Here is a 13,315-nt window from a genome sequence, read left to right on the forward strand (position 1 = left end):
TTTTAATTAATTACTTCTTGTTTGCTAGATCATTGAACTTTGTTAGTTATGTTCAATATCTACTCTAAAAGGTGGAGAATTATCATCAAATTGTAAAACAACCAATGTATTTTGCTACCATGAAGACCAAACTACATGAGGACATGTATACAAACTTCGATCAGTTCAAGGTTTGAAAATCACTATGTTTGTTTATTACTTACTTGTGAAATACTTTTCCTCATCATTCTATTTCAATGTTGAACAACGTGACGTCTTCCTAATATGCTCCAATGCAATAAATGCCAATCCCCCAACCTCAAAATATCACCAAGTGGTATGAACATATAAATCAGAAAGATTTAAATCAAGCTTATTCACTATAAATTTTGAATAAGCTTTGTGGAAATTATTTTCTTTGAGGCTCAAGATATTAGTAAATATGCCAAACAGATTTTTGAAGCTTTAAGAGTAGACCCTCAACAATTTGAATTGAAAGAATTTTCTCAAAACAAGAGAAACCCAACTGATAAAAAGTCAAAAAATGGGCAACTAAGAACCTCGCAGAGGGTTTCTCCTAAATCTATTGGTATGAAAACTTGTTCCTCACTTATCCTTTTGGTAGTCTTAACCACTATGTTTTATGTGCCTCAATCTTAGAAAAAATTATTGCTTTCCTTCTTGTAGTTCTATTCCTCATTTTTTCATTCTATCGTGGCGATAAATGAAAGTTGTTTTAGTTAAAATGAAAAGCTTCTCCTTTCACTATATTTTTTAGAAATGGATTCAAAATATTTAATGGAATTGAAGGAGGATTCAGTTGTACCTTTTGATGCGGTAACAAATGTGTAATATTCCAACCAATCAACGATTTGTTATGCATGTGCACTTAGTATCAACAATTAGCTTTTTTTAACAATTGAAACTACTTACATAATTACATATTAATTAAAGAAAAACTCATGTGAATAAATACAATAAATAGTAAATCAAAGTTGCTTTAAGATTTAAGTTATTCTTTTTTTTTCCTTCTTTTTTTTTAATGAATACAAACACCTAATTGTATTTTTCTATTAATGCAGGGAGAAAAAAATGCTACAGAAACAGAAAAGAGGCACATGTACTAGCCTACAAATTGCAAGCTATTGGTAGCAGAAGTGCTATGTGGTAACAAGCCAAACATTCAAGTAAGATCTATTTTTCTACAGAACAATTATATAAGTTGGTGGTATGTAAGCAATCATAAAATTGATAAGAAAGTGGTATTGCAAATAAACTTCCTTATTGGAGGATCTCACACATTGTAGAGAAACATGATAGTCCATTCTTAATTCCTTATCCAACATCCACATAAGTCTCAACTAATATTACTTCCGTGTAGCTATTTATTTCAATTCTTTATCACCTACCTAGAATCCCCATTTTAGATTTTGTTCTATAAAAACCATTACCCTTCCTAATGCATGTTGGTATTACAATTGAATGAAAATCAACTTAACTACAAAGAAAGTCTACTGAAGTTCGTGGAGCATTTGGGACCAACTGCTAAAAGAGTTGTGTAGCAAAAACTAGAAGCACTTTAAGATCAACCACGTTGCAATGGTGACACTACTTCGCAGAAACTCATCAAAAATGCTTCTTTTGGTACTTAAATTATCCAGCAACAAACTTCACAGATCATACCTACACTGCCAGACCTTTTCAATGCTCAGACACTGGCTCTTGCCCAACCCATTTTTCATAGGCCACTCATAAATCCTGGTTTTGCAGCTTTGTTAAACAAAATTGTCAACACTTATGTTGCCAGTGTTAACACCAATGTGTCTTCCAGCAATGTGTTTTCCATGGTGCATCCAACACATGTAACCTCAAGGCCTCAACCATGGCCAGAAGACAATTTTAACCTCTCTGATCTATCTCTTATGTCTGAGACATTGCGAATATCCTCGATGTATGGCATGCCTGCCAATATCCTTACAAGGAATTCTCTTGTGCTGCAACAACAACCATGGCCTGCAAATTCCATTTCTAGTCAAAATCTCCTAAGGCCTCATTTGTCTCATTCAAGTCAAAGAGAGTCAATTCCAAGTAAGAACCTCTTAGGGTCAACTATTTATTTTTCCTTCACTAGCTACAAACATTTTTAACGAGTCAAACACTTTCATTCTATGTATTAGCCATGTTCGTAATTGGTAGTTGGTTATATTTGTTAGTAGTTGGTTAGGATTGTAACTGACTTTTAGTTATGATTGTTAGTAATTAGTTAGGATTATAACTAACTTCCTCTATGTATAAAAGTTGTACTAATAACCAAACTAGAAGGTGACAATGATCCATTAAAAACTATTTTCCAAATTCATTTATTCTTTCTTTGCTTTTGCTCTTTTTCCTTCATGCTTCCATTCAAATTTATGATGGTATCAATGTGACACCCTCTACCCCATACATATATGTACTAATAATAAAAGGAAAAGAAATTATAATTAATTAAAAGTTCTTAAAACACATTTAAATAAAATCCTTTCAAAAGGGTAAAAGACTCACATTCACTTTTCTTGCATCATAATAAAACTTGTCTAAATAAATAATAAAATCATCTCGCCTCAAACAAGATCGTCCAAGACTTCATGCATTTAATATAGAAACCTATACCCCAATGTCACATCCTATTAGAGCATTGTGTTCCCGCGTCCTCTATCATAAGGTTCTTCATAGCCATTCACCTAATCATCTACTCTCATGAACACAAAGTTATAGATCATCACAGGATTCAAACACAAATAGCACGCAGGGAGTGAGTTATCACATTCCTAACTAATAGAGAAAAACAAGACAATTGGATATACATATCATGTAAATGAGATACAACTTACTTAAACATAGCTCACATAATTCCACCACTTTGTCGCGTAACATCACATCAAACCATAACACGTCTCATTCATTTTCACATCATTCACGTACTCAAAAATCAAAACACAATATCACTAAATGAATTAATATCAATAAATACACAAGCGTTATGCAATAAATACACTAAGACTCAAGCCTATATGCAATGTGATACCATGTCAATGAAAAATCACCATGGGGCGCTTAGGAGTACATAACAAGTCACACCATACAATGCTCCAACCATATGAGATCAACATAGGCTTTAAGGAGCACTCAAACCGAGTGTCTTTACCCCTAAGGCCTGGACTTCGAAGAATCCGCTAGGGCCTCACCTTCCTGATTCAGGTCCAACCCCTAAAACAATTTTCTTTACACACAAACACTGCTCATGAATTATACAATACCCATGACCTCACACTTGTGTTTCAAACACATTTAACACATTGCGCTACAATTTAACACTGGTTCCTAACAAGGAAACCTACACTTTCCCTTTAACAATGTGCATAAACACTTTTCTCAAGGTAAACACTGGTTGGATTATTGTATAATTCATAGCTCACAACACAAGTATTTTCACATCAAGTGTTAAACACACACTTATTCACAACCAAATCTCATGTCCATAATTTAAAATCTCATAATGTCATAATCCACCATCACATGTTTACGTATATCTCACAAATTAACACATGTTTAACTTTGTACTTATACTCGATTTCAACAACAATACCATAAGTAGACACTGCTCATGAATTATACAATATCCATGACCTCACACTTGTGTTTCAAACACGTTTAACACATTGCACTACAATTTAACACTTTTGGTTCCTAACTAGGAATCCTACACTTTTCCTTTAACATTGCGTATAAACAACATTTTTCTCAAGGTAAACACTGGTCGGGTTATTGTATAATTCACAACTCACAATACAAGTATTTTCACATCAAGTGTTAACCACACACTTATTCACAACTAAATTTCATGTTCACGATTTTACATCTCATAATGTCACAATCCACCGTCACATGTTTACGTGTATCTCACAAATTAACACATGTTCAACTTTGCACTTATACTCCATCTCAATAACAATATTATAATTTCAAAGCAACATGTTATCCCACAATTCACCACATATTTAATTTATCACTTATACACAATTTCAATCACAATTTTACGATCCCAATATAATTATTTATCACGCTAAATCTTATCCAAAACACAAACAAATCATACAAAAATGTTTCTCACAACAATGGGAGTAAAATCCCTTAAACAGTTCACATAATCATACATAAAGAATCACAATACAATAAACATCCCAAAATAAACTCCAATTTGATCCCCTAAGGATTCCTACATATGTTTATTCTAACCCCAATTGCGATAAACTCATCCCTTACCTTTAAGTGGGCTCATGTGTGTTCCGACAGTGATAGCAATATCTCTAACAGTTTCCTAACATTCCTCAAGCTTTTTCTCTGGTTGCTCTGATAAGGTTTCCAAATGTTAGAGAGAAGGACAAGAGATTGAAGCCTTCATTCCACTATCCCCGTGAAATGAGTATTTCTCTTTACTCAGACATTATTTTGTACATCCCAACGGTGAAGATGTGCACAAAAGAAGTTCAAACCTAGTATCTAAATTTCACAATGATCCAACGGTTCACGAGTTCGGAGTCATAGTTTTATTGGGACAGATTTTGGGTTTTGGCAGGAAAGGAGAATGTTACGATGAAAAGGGAAATTCTATCACCTCCGACATTATTTTGCAATTTCCAATGGTGAGAATGTTCAGAATTGAGTTCTGAACCCGGTGCTCAAATTTCACAATGGTACAACGGTTAACAAGTTCGAAATTGTCATTTTACTAAGACAAATTTGAATGTTTTTAGGAAAAAGAAAGGGTTTTGCGAGTAGGAGAAGGGAAAATGAGATTGAGAGAAAGAGAAAGCACAAAGACTATTGTCAGTTTAAAAACTGACCTAACATGTCTCTATTTATAGCTAGGTACTCTAAGCCTATTATTTACTCTATTTTTCGTTATTTTTATTATTTTATAAACAAATACTCTATTTTATTTTCTATCAAATGAATAAATCAAATATAATTTTTATTTTCCTTCAAACCATTATTTTAATAAAGTAATTTCTCCTTATTTATTTAATTACAAAAAACCTCATCATTTTTTTTCTAAAACTCTATTTATTTTAAATGAAAAACCTTTTTAATTTATTTCACGAAAAAATGGGATGTTACAATCAGAATGCTTCAATTGAAGAGCTCTACTGCACCACCCTCACAATTATCTTTTAGCTTTTTTTGTTCTACTGTTCTTGTTTTTCTCACAAGATGAGTGAAGAATTAGATCAATCCCTCAACATATATAGTTCATACTACATGCATCCAAGTGAAAGTCCAACTACAACATTGGTTTCACCTCAATTGGATCCCAAAAATTATAGTTCTTGGAGCAAATCGATGCTCATTACCTTGACTGCAAAGAATAAGGTCAAGTTCGTCAATGGATCAATCTCTAAGCTAGCTGCGACTCGTGCTCTATTTTCAGCGTGGAAAATATGTAACAACATGGTGGTGTCTTGGCTTGTGCATTCAGTATCAACATCAATTCGACAAATTATTCTTTGGATGGATAACGTTGTGGATATATGGAAGGATCTAAAGGCAAGATACTCATTTTGAGAATTCTTGATTTACAGCAAGAACTTGCTTCAATTAAACAAGGTGACCCTAGTATTACTAATTATTTCACTAAATTGAGGGTTATTTCGGATGAGCTTGAGAATTACAGACCAAAACCTATTTGCACTTGTGCCACAAAATGCTCTTGTGATGTTTTAAAAATTGTGAAACAAAGAAAGACCTAGGAGAACCACGGGGAGAAGCTTCAGTAAAACAAATTCTTCTTCCTCACCAAATGTTTTTAGAATATTTTTTGCGTACGTATTTAAAATGTAATTAAATATATTGTAATTTATTATTAATTATTTATTATATGTGTGATTATTAATTTTTTTTTATTTTTATACAGGAGTTTTAATATGGCAAGTTCGTCATCATCTAATCATTATGATGTGGCATCTGGACCATTAGAGGATGATTTATTGTGGATGCAAAAAATCCATATATCACAACATATTTGGAATGATGCTAATCAAAGGACGTTAAAAATTTGACGAGCTACACCACTGTATAATCATAGAGAAGCACCGCCCGAGGAAATTATTCCTCTATTACAAGTTTCGGGTTTGTACCCGATAATGAAATTGGCGCAGTTGAAGGTAAATGGAGCATTAGTTAATGCTTTTATTGAAAGGTGGAGGCCAGAAACACATACATTTCATTTGAAGTGTGGCGAGGCAACTATTACACTTCAAGATGTTTCTGTGCTACTTGGTATTTCTGTGGATGGAAGACCTTTAACTGGCAATACAAATATTGACTGGTTTGAGTTGTGCCATGAATTATTGGGTGTCATGCCTGACGATGATGCAGTTGACGGGAACTCACTTTTATTGAGTTGGTTGACTTCTCAATTTGCAAATATTAATGATTTTATAGGCAACCAACAAGGGCTTGAAAGATTTGCTCGAGCTTGGATCTTAAGATTCATAGGAGGCGTGATGTTTGTTGACAAAAGCAGCAAAAGGGTGCTAATGAAATATTTGCAATTTTTGAGAGACCTTAGAGAGTGCAGCACTTATGCATGGGGAGCTGCTCTTTTGGGTAACCTTTATAGAAAGATGTGCATTGCAATTGACTATAATGTTAAATCAATAGGCGGTTTCACTCTCTTGATTCAATTATGGGCATGGGAATGATGCCCAACGTTAGCCCCGTCGTTTATTCCTCCACAACAACAGAACGCACCACTTGCATACTTTCCTTTAATATTTTGAATTGATGATTAATAAATATGGTTGCTTGATGTTAATCATTATTATACGTAACATTTTATTTTATTATTTGGTTTTTTGTGAAGATGGTTGGGAGGTGAATTGCATCACATAGGCAATGACAATTTACTTGAGTTTCGTCATAAATTAGATGTCATGAAACACGACGAGGTAATAATCTTGACATTTGTTTATTAAATGATGTTGTAATTGTTACTTAATTTATTAAATTTAACTTTTATATGCAGTTTGTTTGGGTCCCTTATGCTGGACATGTGGAAATGAATTTGAGTCAAGTTTGTTTTATTGGGTCTGTATTATGGACATGTATCGTACCACTTATTTGTTTTCAAAAAGTGGAATGGCACCAGCCGGATAGAGTCATGCGACAGTTTGGAATGCAACAACCTATTCCGGGCCCAGTAATGCAACCCAACAACATACATGACTTGACCTTAAAGGGAAAAGAAGGAAGAAATTGGATGCGACTAATGCAACCCGCACTTAATGAATGGAATAGTCTCTATGAAAGGAGAGTAGAGCAAACGCCGTCACAAACAGGGACCCTTAGTCTGAACTCTGAATATATGAGGTGGTACAGGCGTAAGACAAAAGTTTATGTCGACCCAAAACATGCAAGAAGAGGACTATTGGTATACATTGTTCATTATAATTTAGAAAATAATGTTGCGTTGAAGATTATTTTAATAACTATTCCTTTATTTTTTATGCAGGGTGAAATCGCGGAAACACTAAATTTTATGGTGTCGCCTGTTGGGAGAAGGGTTTGTACTTTTGACAATTTACTGCCATGTATCGAGAAGATCACTCTTCTGTCTCAAGAAGAGGATAGGATACTTGAGGCACATCAAGATGCTCCCCCTTCTCAGCCACAATTTGAACATCAGCAGTTTAATATACTACAACGAAGTGTGGAGACTCGAGGCTTAGGGCGGCGTCGGCAAACTGTTGATGCAGCACCGTACAGTTTGCCTCTGATGCCAGAACGAGAACATGGAATGTATTACACACCACCGGTATTCACCCAAGAACCATCGTAGATGGCGCCGATGTATTCATACCCACATGATTTCCATCCAGGGTACAATATGACAAGCATATTTGGATCCTCTCCTCCTTCAGGGGGGACTCCTTCATTCACCCAAAATAATGAACTACCGACCCCAAATGCCCCACTTGGTGGTCCGTGGAATGTACCTGGATGAAAGGGGCTGCCGAGGCTGACGAAGTGGATGAAAGGGGGAATCATAGAAGAAGAAACCCTGATAGGGCAGCTAGGAATTGGGATCGGCCATGTGCGACATCGTCGCGGCATCACAGACATAGTGATGATTGATTAATAATGGGTTTACATTGTATTGTTTTTTTTCCATGTACTTTGTATTGTTTTTTTTCCATGTTTTAACAATGTCATGTACTTTGTATGGTTGTTTCCATGTTAATTTTATATTATTGTCACTTTAACGTTTCAATCTTATCGTGCAATGCTTTTAAAATAAATTACGATAATGTCACTGACACATAAATGTGTTTAAGAATAACAAAAAAAGAAGTAAACATTTCATTATCATATGATCTAATACATGACATCAACAACTGCCTTGTTGAGATTGCAATGGACAATTACGCCGGTTGTGTCCTACTGTCCCACATCTGCCACATTTGTATCGACTTTGCGATGGCTCCCTCCAATCCATTTCATTTCTTAATCATGTTGATCTTGGCCTTCCTTTTTTGTCACGAATAAAACTTGGATCAGGCACAAGTGTCCACGGCTCATCAGATGGGACAATCACATCGTCATTCCCAAGAGGCCACCATTGTGCGGAGTAAGCACGTAATATGTAGTCATTTGTGTACACAACATCTATATATTGATAAAAGTTGATGCTAACAGTACCACACGCAGCAATGATATGAGAGCACGGATAGTGGTAAGTAGTAAATTGTCCACATTGACAGTAGCGCTCATTCAAGTTAACTGTCCATTTATGTCCACCTCGTTGAGTCATAGGGTCGAAAGCCTCCTCAAACTCAAATATTGTTCTCTGAATATCATATGTCCGAACAATGTGAGAACAAGCCTTTTCTTGATTTTCCCGAAGTTTTTTCATGACGTGTGAGCAATATATTTGACCATCGCGTATTTCCCTTTGTGCTTGACGATCACGATCAACAAAATACTTTCGACACCTATTGTATGTTGACTTCACAAGGGAAGTTATTGGTACATTGCGACATCCCTTAAAAACTTTATTTACACATTCCGATAGATTGGTTGTCATATGACTGTATCTACGACCTTCTTTGTCATATGCCATTGTCCATTTTTCTTTTGAGATCTTCCCAATCCATGCTTTTACTGGGGGACTCAGCTCACAAAATTTATCAAGATTTCTATCAAAAATATGCTTACACGGGGTGTATCCTGCACATAATAAATTATCCACATTAGTCAAATTTGCATAAAAAATAACATATGTTATATATGAAATAATATATGTTAGATATGAAATGTTACCTAATTTTTTTAACATTTCTTTTTGTTTCCCATTCTTAAACTTGTGATTAAAATTGCTTGCAATGTGGCGCACACAATACACATTATACGCATGAGGAGGTTGCCACCCAAGTGCTTCATTCGCAACAGCTGACTTTATACTTGCATGACGATCAGAAATGAGACAGATACCATCTTTATCTGTGACATGTTCACGCAAGTGTGCCAAAAACCATGACCACACTGTTAATGTTTCTCCCTCAACCACAACGAATGCAAGCGGAAGAACATGACTATTTCCATCTTGTGTTGTTGCAATTAATAGCGTCCCGCGATACTTCCCATACATGAATGTACCATCAACTTGTATGATTGGTTTGTAATATTTAAAAGCCTCTTTGCATTGACCGAAGGTCCAAAAGACTCGATGGAACTGTCGGTGTTCACGACTGACAGTATTGCCAACAACAAAATCATCATCACAAATTTGATAATACGATCCTGGCGAATGATTTTGCATGTGTTTCAGCCATGACGGAAGAACGGCATAAGACTCATCCCACTCGCCATATTCAATTGTTATTGCCTTTTGCTTTGCCTTCCATGCTTTCCTGTAAGAAATGCTGTAATTAAACATTCCATTGATCCTCTCTTGAATCAAATAAATCTTGAGTGACGGATCTTCTTTGATCATCCCTATAAAAATAAGTAGGAAAAATTATTGTACACCACACCAACAAACACAAAAAAGGATAAATAAGAATGAAAATTTATAATCATACCTAGTACACAAGTGGCAATCAAATCAGAATCCAATTTATCATGGTCTTGAGTTATACTCATATTCAAGCAACTGTGTGGTCCTCCCCATTGCGTAACTTTCCATGTATCAGTTTTTTTTTTATAAAATTGTCCTCATATAAAAAGGGCATGGGATGTCATTGCTTCTATTTCCACAACAGACGACATATTTCTGCGATTTAGATTCAACAACTTTGAAACTTTGATGCACTTTCATTACATATTGTTGTAATGCATTTTTTACTGTACTTTTGGTATCAAATTCCATACCAACATATAATTCTTGACCCATATTAAAATTTGATCCCATATCTAAACCGCAAATTTCTTCTTGGTCAGGATGACTCCAATTAATATTACTATAGTGAGAAGCAGAATCCCAAAATGGAGTATGACTTCCACCTACAAAAACAATATACCAAAAATTTATAATTCAAGGGTAGCGAATTATTTAAATATTATAATATTTATTTATATATAACAATAAATATACCTTCTCTCAATTGCACAACTGTAAGTGGTTCGATCAAACGGACAGCTTCATCATCTGTGTCAGACATTTCATCAATATCCTCATCCTCATCTAATGAGTCCTCAATGTATGAATTAGATATTAAATAATCATTATCATCAAAATCTTCTTCTGAATTTGTTCCAACTGTTGCACTACCTGATTCATTGTGAGACATATTATTTCCGCATGATAACAATGAATTTGTCAAATTAATTGCAGAAGCACCCGCAACATCAACTTCAACACATAATTCTATGACAGACATTTCTTGTTGTTGTTCAAAACTTTGAATCATTGTTTCAACATCTTTGTCGTCACAATTTTGCAGTGCAATATATTTACCTGCAACTAAAAATCTACAAGTGATAGTAGATATACTTTCATGTTTTTGTAATTTTACCTTGTCGTGTATCCTTTTTTTTAAACTCTCAAAACTAATACCACGCTTTATTTGAATAGCTTTTTTAGGGCCTTCAAATGTGATACCATCATCAGTTTCGTACATCTTACCATTTAAATAGACGAGTGTAATAATTGAATTCATTTTTCAAAAATATACCTACAATAAATAATTAATGTCGTCAACAAACAATAATATAAAAAATATATTAACATAACATAAATTATTAACCTAAAATAAATTAACAACAACAAATTACTCTAAATAAATTAAATTACTGTCACAACAATTTCCTACTTCGCACACTCATGATGCAAAACAATCGGCATTTATTTTTAATGTCTATGTATAAATTTTGGCTATTAAAAAAAAATACCAACAACATCAATAATTATGAGCTTAACTAATAATAATAATAATGTGCTAGACATAAAAACTACTACAATAAATAATTATTGTCATCAGCAAACAAATATAACATAATTATAACCAAAAATTAAATTATTAAGTTACCAAAAATTACTAATTATCACACAAAAAATATAAACAAAATTACTATTTCATTTTATAGTTCGTGTCAATTTGTTTATGCACCTACAAAATATAATCATTATTATCATCAACAAAATAAATATTAATTAATGCTATATAATGTATCGAAGATAAAAAATATTTACAAGTTTTGAGCAAAATTTCTAACCGGTATAAAGTGCTTCAACACGTTTCAACTCAGCTCACTTCAACGTTTTTGTGTGAAAATGAAACGAAGGGGAAGAGGTTTTATAGGGAAGAGGGACGTGCCCGGGGGCCCACCACTAGTGGACGCGACTGACAGGCTACCACTAGTGGTCGCGCCTGGGGCCCCACCACTACTGGTAGCGCCTAGCAGGCCACCACTAGTGGTCGTGCCTGGCAGGCCACTACTTCCACCCCTGTCCCATCGTCCTGTCAAGTCACGTCACGTGTCGCGTTCTGGTGGAACGCGCCCCTCAGGTAAACGCTTTGTAATAAAATAACAGACCCCCTTAGTAAATAAAAATGAAACAGACCCATTTTGGTAATTAATTTATAAAAGGGATCCAATTTGGTGATTTTGCCCTAAGTCATCAGCAAGATATTTTAGTTTCACCTCCCCCAGAATATTATTGTAAATATTTTAGTTCATGATAAAAATTATTGTAAATATTGACTTAATTATATTTTTAATTTCTAATAAATACTTAATTTTTGTATTTATTCCTGAATAAATTTTTTCTTTGCGATAAGTTCTTAATAAAGTAATATTTTTTTTTCTTTAATATTTTGTTTTAGTTCATGATAAAAATTATTGAATTTTATGTTTGTTTTCTTATAAATTAGTAAATTTTGTTTTAGTTTCAACTAATAATAAATGAAATTTTTTTATTGGAGAATAAAAATAAAATTTTTTAATATATTATGGACTAAAAATAAGTTTCAAACACTAAAAATAAAATTATTATTTTATTAGACACTAAACACAAAATAAAAATTTATTAAAAAATAAATATAAAATTTAAATATTTATTAGAGATAAAAAAAACATATTTAAACTTTAAATATTTGAAGAATTTTTTTTATCTTCTCATAATTATCTTACTTGAGCAAGAGTGATTCTCTTGAAAAAGACACCGTAAAATTTAAACTGTAAACATTTGTGACACTACTCACTAGTATGTGCAGACACTGAAGGACATTGGGATATATATATATATATATATATATGCTGCCCTCAATTAAAAATGAAACGCGTGGCAACAGACATGAACATGCCTTAGGATCACATGCTTGACTCGAGTGTGCAACAATAAGGAATCTGGAAAGAGGTATCCCAGGCTCACATAGTTTACAACAGGAGAAAATCCATATAAAGTTATAAACAAAATAACGCATAAAAAAAGTTATAAACAAGATAATCTCCAAAGTACACGAATATTATGAAAGTTTAAAGAGAATTAAATTAATGTATGACACAAAGGTTAGCTGCATATGCGCGATGTCCCTACTCTTTCTAGTTTAGATCCTTAATTAGGAATTATTGATGTATGGATTGAACTTTTATAATTACGAATTGTCATGCTTTAATGCATATTTTATGATGTAAAAATCATCAACTTTTGATCTTATCTACTTTAGCAATGATCGACTTTTTGCTATAAAACTGTTACTTAAGTAATGCTCGATCTTAAAAAAGGACTGAAGTTGTCTTTATGGCATGGGGAAATATTTGTAATTTTTAAGTTACATTTCGAGTGCATTTTAAG

Source organism: Glycine max, chromosome 11 (assembly GCF_000004515.6).
Source record: "Glycine max cultivar Williams 82 chromosome 11, Glycine_max_v4.0, whole genome shotgun sequence".
Classification (NCBI taxonomy): Eukaryota; Viridiplantae; Streptophyta; class Magnoliopsida; order Fabales; family Fabaceae; genus Glycine; species Glycine max.